The following is a 14,346-nucleotide window of genomic DNA, read 5'->3' on the forward strand; positions in this document are numbered from 1 at the left end:
ATGAGTAATTAAAAATCTCCTGAAAAATAAAAGCACAGAACTAGATGGTTTCACTGGTCCTATGGTAATATCAATCCTTCTCAAACTTTTCTAAAAAATAAAAATAAAAAAGGAAGGAACACTTCCAAACTCATTTTATGAGGCCAGTATTACCTTGATACCAAAGCCAGATAAGGACACTACAAGAAAAGAAAATTCTAGGCCAGTATCCTTGATGAACACAGATACAAGAATCCTCAACGAAAAAATAACAAGCCAAATTTAGAGCACATTAAAAGGATCATACACTATGATTTAGTGGGATTTATTCCTGGGATGTAAGAATGGTTCAACACTCACAAACCAGTCAACAGAATGAAGGATACCTTAACAGAATGAGGGATAAAATTCATATGATCTTAATACACACAGAAAAAACATTTGATAAAAGTTAACATCTTTTCATGATAAAAACTCTCAACAAGTTGTGCATAGAACACAATGGCCATATACGACTAGTCCACAGCTGTCATCATATTCAACAGTTAAAAGAGGAACAAGGAACATCAGGAATGAGATATGAATGGTTACTCTTGCCACTTTTATTCAACATAGTACTGGAACTACTACCACAGCGATTAGGCAAGAAAAAGAAAAAAAAAAGCATCCAAATTGGGAAGGAAGACATAAAATTATTTCTGTCTGTAGATGACCTTATCATATGTATATAACCCCAAAGATTCCACTAAAGAGCTGTTAGAAGTAATAAATGAATTCGGTAAATTTGCAGGATAAAAAAATTAATGTTCAAAAGTTAGTTTTGTTTCTATACACTAACAACAAACTCTCTGAAAGAAAAATTAGGAAAGCATTCCCATTTATAATAGTATCACAAACAATAAAATACATAACGAAGGACGTGAAAGACCGTACATTGGTAAGACGTTGATGAACCCAAGTGAGAAAGACAGAAACAATTTAAAAGATATTTCATATTTTTGGATTGAAAGAATTAATATTGTTAAAATGTCCATACTATCCAAAGTGATCTCCAGACTCAATACAATCTCTATCAAAATTGCAATGCCATTTTTCACAGAATTTCTTTTAATCCTACAATTCTTGTGGAACCATGAAAGCCCTGATTAGCTAAAGTAATCTTGAGGGAGGAGAACAAAGCTGGAGGCATCGTATTTTCTGAATTCAACATTACAAAGCTATAATGATCAAAACCACGTGGCACTGGCATAAAAACAGATATATAGAACAAGATTCCTAGGAAGAGAGAGCCCAGAAATAAACCTATGCATGTACAATCAACTTATCTTTCATAGGGGTGCCAAGAATATACAATGGGCAAAGAATGATCTCTTTAGTCAATGGATGTCCACTGGATGTCCACATACAAAAGAACAAAACTGATACCACTCACAAAAATAAACTCTAAATGGATTAAAGACAAAAAATTACTGGGGAAAGGATCAGGAATCTTTGCTGGTTTCCCCTGCTCTGTTTGGGAGTTGCAGTCCTCTTCCCATGTATGGCCAGACAGCCGTGCAGCCCCTGACTGCCTGTCTGCCAGAATACCTGAATGTTTTGTGGCTCTGGCTTCACCCATCATTGATAGCCACTGGCCTCCAGACGCCTTCACTGATCTTTGGCCCCACATGCTCTTGCCCTCACAGCTCTAGGCACATGTAACAGAAGATAGAGGCTCCCACCGGCCACTGCAGGGTTCGCACGCCGTGGAGAGGAGCCCCACCACATGACAGCTGCCACTCCCTGTGTCTGCACCCTCCTGCTTCCTCACTGAGGCCTTTCCTGGCAGCACAGGAACTGGCTCAGCCCAGCCACGGCAGCTGGCAAATGGGGGGAGGTTTCACACCCAAGGGGCACCTCTCACCTGAACTGGGGGTCTCTTAATAAGGTAGCTTTCTATTCTTCCTGGGACAACCCTGAGGTTGTTGTACACAGTTGTACATAGCTCCTCAGTGAATTCCTGGCAGGGTGGACCCCCCATTGGACCTCAGCAGAGACCCACCCATTAACACACTCCCATCTCTGGAGCATCTCCCCGAGCAAGCCACATGCACCTGAGTCCTTATTTCAGAGGCTGATTTGAAGGGACGTGGACACAACCGACTCCACAGTCTGGAGAGATCCAAAGCCCTTCCTAGAATCACCACCAGTCCCTAGGCGCTCTGGTTTCTGTTCCTGGCTCACCCATTCAGACCTGCTGTCTGTACTTGTCCTCGCACCAGTCTAGTGATGGAACCAGCCCCTCATGGGTGCCTGACAGATCCACCCATACCGGACTCTTCCCAAGTTCTGCAGACTTCGCTGCAGACTCTGGGCTGCAGGAATCACATGCCTTTGCCCTCTCTCTGGCCTCCCCTCTTTCATCCTATCACCTCTCCTCCCATACCCCCTTCTTCCCAATCACCCAGGAGCCCTCAGCTCTCCTCCCTTTGCACTGCAGGGTAGTATAGCCGGACACTGTTGCCTCCACACCCAAGAAGCCAAACCAAGCCCATGAGATTGTTGGCAGAACAAAGGGCCTCCCATTGAACAGGACCCACATTCTTTGGAAGGAGGTGGATTTGTCTGCATTATGCCTGTTGAGACCAGAGCTTAGAGATGTGATATGGGTTGCCCAAAGTCCCAGAGGGCAGTAAGTGGCTGCAGCAGATGCTACTGGAACCCTACCCGTATCCCCTCAACACTTTTCCACACTGAAAACTGCCTGTGGCAACCCTCTGAACTTCCTATCTATGTGCCCCATTTAATCCCAAGGCACAGGGGAGAAATTGACATGCCAGAGAGTTAACAGCCTCAACTGATGATGGAAGGGTGTTGGTGGACGCATACTCCAGGCCCCTTGCCTCTTGCTGGGAACAGCTCTGCGCCTCCTTTCCCACAGTGCTAACTGCTGGATAACTCCCTCCACATCTTTCACTTTCCCTCACTTCCCCACCCCAACTGATGTTTCTTGGACTTATCTCCCAAATCAACTACCTGAATCGAACTCCTCCTTTCAGAGTCTATGCATGTGGGTGGTGGGGAGGGATCTCAAAAGAAGACAGCAGAGCTGGAATGCAAACTCGTGTCTGGCAGACCCCAAAGTGATGTTCTTTCCTACATTCCATGCGTGGCCCTCACCGGATCTCCCTGGCATTTCTGCCTGTTGCCTGTTCCCAGCCTCTGCTGAAACTCGTGATGCTATTCAGTGTCTGACCAACTGTCCCCTTTCTCCCAGGGTCCTATCTAGTTTCCAGTCACTCCCACCCTGACTTTCTGGCCTTGCTTGGGGACCACACGCTGAGCTGGGAGCTCCCACCCTGAGACCGTGGGAAACCCTCCTCACCCTTATACTGTGGGGGTGTAATTATTTGTGGCTGTGGTTTGCCTGTGGCCTGGAGTTTTCCAAGCTCTTTGCAATGGTTTAGATGCAACCTGCCCAGCAATTTTGTGATGTGGCCAGAGGAAATTGCCTCTTTGTTTTCTTGGCTCCCTCTTCAATGCCTTTGAAATGGGCCACCCTGGCCCAGTTTACAGTCTTCGAGGCTCATCTGTCTGCAGTTACATAACACTCCTTCCCCCAGCCCCTCACAAGAAAAACTAATCAGAACTAGAACTCCACATTCCTGAGGAGCGGAGTTGATCGTAGTTTCAGTAGGCGCTGGGAGGGTCTCCAGTACAGACAACAGTGTACAGATTGGGGACACCTGGATGTCATATGTGGGGACTTGGACCTGTCCTTGATTCAAACACTGCTTGGCTGCATGGGGTCCCTCTCAGGTGCCCTCTCTGTCATAGGACACTTTCCATACCCTCTCTGCCCCTAATCATACAGGAGTCTGTTCCTAGCCATGAGAATCTGGCGGGAGGCGAGGTATGATAAGGTATCAGTGGTGATGACGGGGAAAGCCATCACGCAGAGCCAGATGTAGAGATCAGCTTGCTCTGAAAACCCATTTGAAGCTTGACTGGGAGTTCATTTTGCTCTTCCCATTTGTCATCTGGTCCCACTGAGGAGGGTCCCTGTCAGAGACAGAGACTGTGTGGGCAGCCTGGGGGCTCCCAGAGGACAGGACATTAGCACTGCCCTTTCTGCAGGGGAGAAGCAAGGAGATATCTGGAGGACAGCCTGGGTGTGAGGCCATACGTTACTTGCTATTTGAGGAATGGGACGCTCCCTAACTGGACACAAAAGTTTACCAGGTGGCTTAGTTGGCAGGGAACAGAGTACACAAGCAGGGAAATGTAGCTGGGATGTGAGTACTGGATATACAAGTACAATCAAAATGCAATGCAATCTAGCCAGAACACCTCTGTGTTTGGCTGTGAACATTTGACAACAGTATGTTAGAAGAAGGTTCTGGGTGGCCATAAATTCATACTCGCAGAAAATTTAATAGGTTCCTTAGTTTCACTAAAGCTTTCTGAAACCTCAAATTTTATTCTCACTTATAGGGCTATTTCTTTAATGACTGACATCCTGAATACAAGGGCAATGCGATAGCCACCGTGGCCCCTGTCCCTTCTCCTGATGAAACAGATTGTCCCTCATATTCCTGTTGGTTGGGTTGCATTGGCATCAGTAATGTAGGTGGTTAAAAAAAACATCATTTAACATTGCTAGTAAGAACGTAAAATGGTGCAGCTGCTATGGAAAATAGTATGGTAGTTCCTCAAAACATCAAAAATAGAATTATCATAGGATCCAGCAATTCTACTCCTAGGTTTATACCCCAAAGAATTGAGAGCAGAGACTTGAATAAACATTATTCACACGATAGTTAAAGGGTGGAAACAACCCAAATGTCCATTGATGAATGAACTGATAAACAAAAATACAATGGAATATTATTCAGCCTTACAAAGGAATGAAGTTCTAAAACATGGTTGAAACTTGAATGTATTATGCTAAGTAAAACAAGCCGGACACAAAGGAACAAATATTATATTATTCCAGTCATATGAAGTACCTAGAATAGTCAAATTCATAGAGACAGAAAGTAGAATGGTGGTTCCCAGGGGCTGGGGGGTGGGAGGACTGAAGACTTGGTGTTTGATGGGTACGGAGTTTCAGGTGGGGATGATGAGAATTTCTGGAGATGGATAGTGGTGATGGGCACTTGATGCTACAGACTTACACACTTGAAAATGGTGAAAACGGTAAATTTCATGTTATGCACGTTCTACCGCTACAAAAAATTTTTTAAGCCATTCAGTTAGTGTGTTTGCAGTGTATACTTTCACCATGTGTACAAAAATTCTTTCATTGAATCCTTCTAGTTTCTCTACATACATTATGACCAAGCACTAAAAACCCTCTCTTTTGTGTCTAGCAAGGCCTCTTTGCCAAGCAGACACATTCATTTACCACATGGTTTCAGGATCTGGACTGACCATCAGCTTTTCTCGGGTGGTGTTACAGGGAGGGGGTGTGAGCACTGTGGGTTCCTGATGTCTATTCCTTTATTCTGTCAATAATCCGCTTTCCTGGAAGACAAAAATGGTCACAAGATGCTGACAAAGACTGCAAAGATTGCCCAATACATGTATCAGAAGCATGAAAAAGAAATACATCTGAAATCTGGGTAGGCTTAAAAATTAAGGGAAAATGGTGCTTAGTAAAGTCATTTGTGGTGTTTCAAACTCAGATAAAGAACAATAGAAAAATTGTTCCAGATGTTCAGTGAAACTTGGAACAGAGCCAGGCCCACCCAACCCAGTGCTTTCTGAGGAGAGAGAAGGAAAGGAAAAGAAGGAAATAAAAGAGGGTGAGGGTTGCTTCTGGTGTGTATATTTACCTGTGAAACTAAACACAAGTGATGGAAGATGACAAGTTCTCTGAGCCTGCTAAGCAAGGAATACCAGGGCAACCTGAGTTTCTGAATTTAAAATTACAGGATAGACGTCTAAATTAGCTCCAATGATGAACACTTGGGTATCTTCCCTCTGCAGGAATTCAGGGTTAGAGAGATTCCTGTTGGGTGTATTGGATTCTTCCTTTCTAATTGCACTTGGGTTGCTTTATGTGATTCTTTATATTTTAGCATTGTTTTCTGAATTGAAAGCCTTGTCATGTTAATTTATTTATAATCTAACAGAGGCTGAAAATGCATAGATTTTTGCTGATGAGCCACAGTAATTGATTTGTTGCTGAGTGCCGGAGCTCTTGTGAGAACGCTGTGGGTGAATTTCTGGTAGTTGCTAGTAGTCGCCTTCGGATTGTGTTGAATCAGCCCCCTACTGTGCTATAGAACATATCTGAGTCTAGAATAAAATGGTTGCTATCTGTAAGCTGCCTAGAAATATTTAAATAAATTGAAAAGAGAAAAACTGCTACTACCCAAGCAGTACCAGAAACCCCGCAAGCTCTCCAACTTGAAGATGGCCCGAATGTGCCGAAGCAGCTGGACAGTTCACACGGCACTCGCTCGTGCCAGCCTGTGCCAAGTGCCAGCACAGGAGGACTTCTGACTTTTTTTTAAAAGATTTTATTTATTTATTTCAGAGAGAGAGAGACAGAGAGTGCAAGTATGGTGGGGGAGGGGCAGAGGGAGAAGTAGACTCCCCGCTGAGCAAGGAGCCTGAAGACCTGGGGCTGGATCCCAGGACCCTGGGATCATGACCTGAGCCAAAGGCAGATCTTAAGCAACTGAGCCACCGAGGCGCCCCAAGGACTTCTGACTTTAAAGAACTCTCAGGTTGGGGCGCCTGGGTGGCACAGTCGTTAAGCGTCTGCCTTCGGCTCAGGGCGTGATCCCGGCGTTCTGGGATCGAGCCCCACATCAGGCTCCTCCGCTAGGAGCCTGCTTCTCCCTCTCCCACTCCCCCTGCTGTGTTCCCTCTCTCACTGGCTGTCTCTCTGTCAAATAAATAAATAATCTTTAAAAAAAATAAAATAAAATAAAATAAAGAACTCTCAGGTTAGTGGGGGCTGACTGATTATGAACAATCAACCATCGTATAATTTCTTAAGTGTTATGACAGATGCTGTGCACAGTGCTATAGAAACTCAGGTGATCTCGTGAACAGTTCTGTTTGTGTGCCTGTGCATATGTGTGCAGGTATGCAGGTATGTGTGTACGTGTGTGTACGTGTGGGTGTGTGCTTGTGAGAGCAGAGGAGGCCCCAGAGAGACATTTGTCCTCTGTGTTAAAGAATGACTAGAATTTCGGAAGGCTAGAGTAGGGGCAATTCCAGAGGGATTGCATGGGTAGAGGGAACCACAGGAATAAAAAAGATTCATTCAAGCCAAAAAATAGTTTTTGTGAAGGAGATAGGATTGGTTGAAGACATTCACTTCCCCCATCTTCCCTTCTCTTCCTGTTCTTCCCTTCCTTTCTCAAAACACAACCACCGCGCAGCCATTAGATGGGGCAAATCAAGAAGGCGGCCATGCCTGAGGAAGCCATGGCAGCTCAGAAGAGCACCAGAGCCCAGGCCGGTGCGAGGGCATCCACCTGGGGGAGCCGTCAGGAGGGCTGGTGTGGGGTGATGGAATATCCACACAGGGACAGCCAGGCGTGGTGAGTCAGAACTCAGTGAGGAAGGTGTTCTGCTGGAGGGGCTCCTGACTTAAGGGGAGGAGGGTGTCTGTACAGTGGCAGAGCCAGCAAGGTGAAAGAGATAAAAGGCAGACAACAAACTCAAGACTGTATGCATTGATCAAGTTCATGTATTTGTTCAACAAAAGTTCATGGCACACATACCAAGTTCCCCATTCCGGAATAGGGGAGGCACAGATGAGAAAGGTGGGCACAATTTCCATTCTCGTGGAGCTTAGGGTCTTTGGGGAGATACTTTGCCCAAGACTGAGGGAGAAAACACTAATATTGTTTGCAACAATGTAGGCTTCCTATCATATATGGGCCACAAGTAAAACCAATGAAAACCACACTCAACTTCTTACTGCCAGTGTGAGCGGATAGAGCAGCCCATCGCCCCCAAAGGATCACATACAGGTCACAGGAGGAACATTTTTCTGGATTTGCTGATGTTTGACCGATTCTTTGCCCTTAATGGTTCTTCCGTTCCACTGTTCCAGGTTCACTTTTCTTCTCCTGCCGAAGGGTAGGCTTTAGCTTTTCTTCCAGCCTGCATCTATGCCTCTGTTGGCCTTCTTGAGTCCTAGTTTAGCTCGCATAAAGCAACCAGAAGTCTGGTTGGAGAGTTCTTCTCCTTCGGCATTTTAAAGGGTATCCCTTTATCTTTGGGCAACCGTAATTCTCCTAAGAAGCCTACGTCCAGAGGGACAGCCAGCACACTGACAGCAATCTTTCTTTTACCTCTAGCCGCTTTGAGGACAATCTCTTTGTATTCGATGCACTGCAGGTTCATTACATTATAACAAAACGGGACTTTATTTTTATTTAATCTGAGATATAAAGTTCAGTCTAAGAACTTTAATTCTTTATGTCTTTGAACCTGATTCTTCTCCATTCTCTCTATATTCTCCTTGAAGTTATGTTGGCACTACTCATGCTTCTGTTCATATCTCTAAATTTTTCTTTAATATTTTCCATCACTTTTTCTCTGTGTAATTTCTGGGTGGTTATCTCAACTCTTTTTGTTCATTAATTCTCTTTTCCCTTATATCAACTTGTCCGTTGATTTCTTTAAAAATGTCCTATTGAGATATAATTTACATACCATAAAATTTGCCATTTTAAAGTGTAAAATTGGAGGTTTTTAGCATATTTACAAGCTTGCACAACTATCATCATGATCTACTTCCAGATATTTTCATCACCTCAAAAACGAAACCGGGGGCACCTGGGTAGCTCAGTGAGTTAAACGTCTGCCTTCGGCTCAGGTCATGATCTCAGGGTCCTGGGATTGAGTCCCGGGTCAGGCTCCCTGCTCAGCAGGGAGTCTGTTTCTCCCTCTGCCTCTGCCCCTCCCCCTACTTGTTCTTTCTCTCTCTCAAGTAAATAAATAAAATCTAAAAAAAAAAACCCACAAAACCCTGTAACCATTAGTAGTCACTCCCCATTTACTCCTACCTCTATCCTTTGGAAACCACTGATTTATTTTCTGCTTCTATAAATTTGCCTATTTTTGACATTTCATATACATGGAATCATGTAACATATGGCTTCCTGTGTCTGGCTCCTTTCACTTGGCATTATGTTTTCAAGGCTCATCCATGTTGTAGCATGTGTTAACACTTCATTTTTGTGTGGGGGGCGCTCAATGATAACCCATTGTATGGATAGACCACATTTAGTGTATCAGTTTATCAGCCAGTGGACATTTGGTTTGTTTCCACATTTTGGCTGTTATGAATAATAATGCTATGACTTTTTGTGTACACGTTTTTCTGTGGACATGTTTCCATTCTCTTGGGTATATACCCAGGAGTAAATTGCTGGGTCATATGGTAACTCTATATTAAACTTGGTGAGGAACTGCTGAATGATTTTCCACAGAAGCTGTACCATTTTATATTTCCACCAGCAATTTATAAGGATTCCAATTTCTCCACATCATTGCCAACACTTGACATCGTACATCTTTTTTACTATAGCTATCCTAGCAGTGAGCAGTGGTATGTCACTGTGGTTTTGACTTACATTTCCCTAGTAACTAATGATGTTGAACATCTTATGTGTTTTTTATATATTTATTTTATATCTTCTTTGTAGAAATGTCTACTCAAATCCTTTGATCATTTTTAAAGTGGATTATTTGTCTTTTGACTGTTGAGTTGTAGGAATTCTTTATATATGCAGGATATTAGTCCCTATTTTGATATATGATTTGCAATATATACTATACCCTTCTAGGCTTGTCTTCAGCTTCTTAATGGTATTCTTTGAAGGACAAAAGTTTAAAATTTTGATGTGGTCAAATTATTCATTTTTTCTTTGATAGCTTGTGCCTTAAGTGTTCTAAGGAACCATTGCCTAAACCAAGGTGATGAAGATTTACACCTATGTTTTCTTCTCAGAGTTTATAGTTTCAGTTCTTAGATTCATATTGGGCTAATTTTTGTGTCTAGTATGAGGTAAGATTCCCAATTCATTCTTTTTCATGTGGATATCAAGTTGTTGAAAAGATTTTCCCCAGTTGAATTGTTTTGGCACCTTTGTCAAAAATAGGTTGACTAAAATAATGTAAGGGTGTATTTCTTGACTCATAGCTCTCCAATGAACTATGTTTGTCCTTCTGCCAATATCACACTGTTTTGATTACTGTAGCTTTATAGTAAATTTTGAAATCAGAAATTATCTTAATTAGCAACATTAGCAATACTAGTGGGATTTTCTTGACCTCTCCTTCCTGGCAAAACAAAGCAAAAAACACAAAGCTCCCTCCTGGAAGAACCCTGCCATAAAGGCTTCCTTCCTGGAATATAATAAAACAGGCACCAAACTGGCCATCTACTTACATTGTCTCATTTATTATTATTTTTATTATTTCCATTTTACAGGTGAGGAAGTGGAATATACTAGATATATTCCAACTGCCCCTACAGACTCACACTCTGTGCTCAGGGAATATGCCTCTATATGGTCTTCGCCCTCTGGCTTCTGCTTGGGTTTGGCAGGGGAGTCCCTACAGGAGGTGAGAGGGTGGGGTGCATGAGGTCAAGACTCCCTCTCAGTGAGGGTGCTTCTGGCTGGCCTAGACCGTTCCCAAAAGTCACAGCTCCTCTCAAAGCAGCTTGCTCTCTACAATTCCCTCCTTCTGGGTTCTGGAGACCTCACACCTCCAAACCCCTCCATGCAATAAGGGTGATGATAACTTCTGGGAATTGTGGTTTTTCCCCAAGTGGATGATGGGTCTTAGCACTTTAGCTGAGTGAACCCCTTCTCATTGTTGCCACTTCAGCAAGCTCAGAAAGATGTACTCTGAGGAAGGCCTCAGGGAAGATTCACCTGATGGGCCAATTTCTAGAAGCACTTACTCTGAGGTCCTTTGCCAAGACATGTAATATTAATGGTAGTCGTAGGTGGAGCAACTCCTAGGAAGGAAGCTTGGGAAAACATAATGGAACTTTCAGATGCAAAGTGCACAGCCATGGAACTCTAGCTAAAGACTCTGCTTTGAAAGGCCCATTGGACTCTGCCAAGTTTGGAAAACCACTTAGTCTTTCACAGCAAACTGAGAAAGAGGGAAAGTCATAAGTAAAATGTCAAGGTAACTTCTAGCAGCTGAGCCCATTAGCAACACTTCTGAGACATGCAGGTTTTGAGAACCTTGTGGGAGATTTTGAAATGATCTGGGCAGGATTCAAGTGCCGGCTTGGAGAATACTTTGTGGAGAAATGGAGGCAACACCTATGCAGAACTTGCAAATTACTGCTATCACTTCACCGTCCTACTATGGAGCATTGTAGTATGCCCAGTACATAACAGCATGCTACTCCATCTTAGAGCCTTTAAAAACCAACCTTTTGTTTAGGAAAAAATTCTCAGACCTACCGAAAAGTTACAAATATTTCAGTGGACTCCAACATATCTTTGGCATAGAGCTTACATTTTGTTCACCTGTTGCTCACATTTTGCCACTTTGGTTTATCACTTTTTTTCTCTCTTTTCATTTATAAGGTTGAACCATATGAAATATATACATTATTCATTCCTTTCTTATTTTTGCTAACTATTTGAGAGTAAATTGCAGAGACCAAGACCCTAGACCCCTAAATACTTCACATGTATCTCTTAAAAAAAAAGAACATTCTCTTATATAACCACAGTTCAAGATTAAATTTGGGGAAATTAACATTGCTACGACTGCTAATGGCCCTAACGCCATTTTTTATAGCAACGTTTATTTTCCCACAATGTAAGATCCAATCCAGCAACACACCTGGCACTTAGACGGCAAGTTCCAAGCCTTTTGGTTGGTACTTGAGTTACATGGGATTTAGTGTGGATTCAGGCCTCTGCTCATTGGCTCTGATTGGCAGGGGAGCCGTTATTTCCCACCAGAGAAAAAAGTTTCCAATGTGCCTGAGATAAGAAGTACCATCTGCTCCAGGACTCAGAACTTTAAGGGCTTTAGATAATTCTACAGAGAGAGGCCAGTTCAGAGACCCTAGGGAGGAGGCTTCTTGCTCTGGTGCCCACTCAGTGACACCATAGTTTGCAATTCACCAATGTCCAACTTGACTTCACAGCATTTCCCTCCACCTGGGAGGGAGCAGTTTCAGATGTTCTTTCCATGGTTGTACGTTTTCCCCTGGGGATTTCTTGTCCCGGATTCTGTGTTCCTCTGGCTTTGAAATCAGAGAGATACAAGGCCAAACCCACCTCTACCCAGCTAAGCAATAGTATATCAATAGTCCCCAGCTATGAAATTAGGATAATAATGTCTGCATTGCTAGTGTTAAGGATTCAAGATTGTCCACAAAATCCTGGAACACATACGCTCTCAGTTAAAAAAGAAAAATAATTGTTTTGTTAGTCCCCAGCTATGAAGTGCGGACAATAACATCTGCATTGCTAGTTCTTAAGGATTCAAGGTTGTCCACAAAATCCTGGACCACACAGACTCTCAGTAAAAAAAGAAAAATAATTTTTTTTCTTAAAAATAAAACTATTTTTGTTTTTTTCTTAAGGTGAAATTTTCTTTTTTTTTAATAAATAAATGTAAAGTGGAAACTTCAACTCACCTGACCTTATTATATGTGTATATATTTATGTGTATGTCTATATATGTAATATATATTTATATGTATATATATGTAAAGATAAACATTATATATAGTATAATATATATTATACACACACACACACACACACACACACACACACACGATGATTGATTGGATCAATCTATCATCTACTTATAGGTATGACTTCTACGTTACAGAGACAAAGAAGGGTCAAGATCAGACTCTGCTGGTTGGATAACACAACACCAATCCCAATCCTCTTTTCCAATACCAGTCTCCAGTACAGAGGTGGTAGAATCTGAATATCTTTTAACTATAGAGGGCCACGTGACATAGTTCTGGTCAACGGAATGTAAGTAGGAGCCTCTTGGGAGGCTATTGGGAAGAATTGTGATTTTAACTGAAGGAATAGATGCTGTTTGCACTGCCTCTTCCTTCCTCTACCTTGTCTTGGGTGCAGATGGGATGCCTGGAGCTGTGGCAAACATCTTGTGTCCATGAGGGAAACCCTTTGCCACCTAAGGAGAAAAGGCCATCACACAGAAAGACAGAACCTAGGTCTCAATTGGTCAGGTTGAACTGATTATTACAACCACCTACCTCTCATCTTGTTACATAAGAAAAAATTAATTGTATCTAATAAATCCCCTGTAAAACGAGGTTTTTATTATGTATTCTGAAAACACTCCTAATTGATAAGAGCGTAACTCTGAGAGACATTTCCAAGGGACATAAAGTCTGGAATTACTAAAGTTTGTTAGTTCCATTTATATCTGGAGGTGAAGAAAAGATAACTAGTTTAATATAAGAGATGTTTAATTTATTGTCTCTTTTATCAGTACCTGCCAACACATGCTATCTAATTTAATCCTTAGTCCAACCCTGGGAGCTCAGGAAAGAAATGGAGACTTTGCCTGAAGAGAAGAAGGTCACTGGACTAGGACAGTCACATTATACTCACTGTAGTACATTCATTGCCCAGGAAAGGCTCCTGTGAGAACAGAGAAGGGGCCAAGGCCAGCAGTATTTGGCTAGTCTTGAACATAACAGAGAAGTCAGGGAAGTGGGAGGATAAGCAGGAAAACCCATCATCATGGAGCCTCCAAGGGTACCTCAAAGAGAAGTGACCTCAGAGCGAAGTTGCAGAGGGCTCCACGAGTGTCCAGATCCCCAGAATTGTGTGCATGTGCTGAGTGAGGCCTTTGATTCCCCATCCTGGGGGTCCTCCTTTACTCACTTTAACAAAAGCTGGGTTTGGTGCTCTTTAGGCACAGTTTGATTTTCACATTCTGTGAGTCCATGCTCCTCCTAGACACAGAAAGTGGAGATCTCTGCTTCTAGATGCCTGGTGATGAGGAAGGACAGAGCACAAGAAAGGGAAGGAGTGAAAAGAGGCATGCAGGAAGGAAGGTGCATTGGAGTGGAAGAAGGACTATGGCATTTGCTATTTTGTACAGCAAGAGGAGACATAATGGAAACATGGCAGCAGAGCTCCTGATGAGGCAGGAGGGTGGACACTGCGGTATTATAATTTCCTGGTCAGAAAAACCAGGAGGCTCATGTTTCTACTCCTTGCTCAGCAGTCACTGCATGCTGTTTAGGGCATCTTGTGCTGGTCTGCTTTTTGGCATCTGTATTCGTATTTGGGTTGGCTCTTACTTGTTTTCCAGCTAGATTGTCAATCTTATACTCTTTAACTCCCTCTCAGCCTCCAGGATGGAGGCTTGCAC

This window comes from Ursus americanus, chromosome 20 (assembly GCF_024610735.1).
Source record: "Ursus americanus isolate L20-20 chromosome 20, mUrsAme1.1.p, whole genome shotgun sequence".
NCBI lineage: Eukaryota > Metazoa > Chordata > Mammalia > Carnivora > Ursidae > Ursus > Ursus americanus.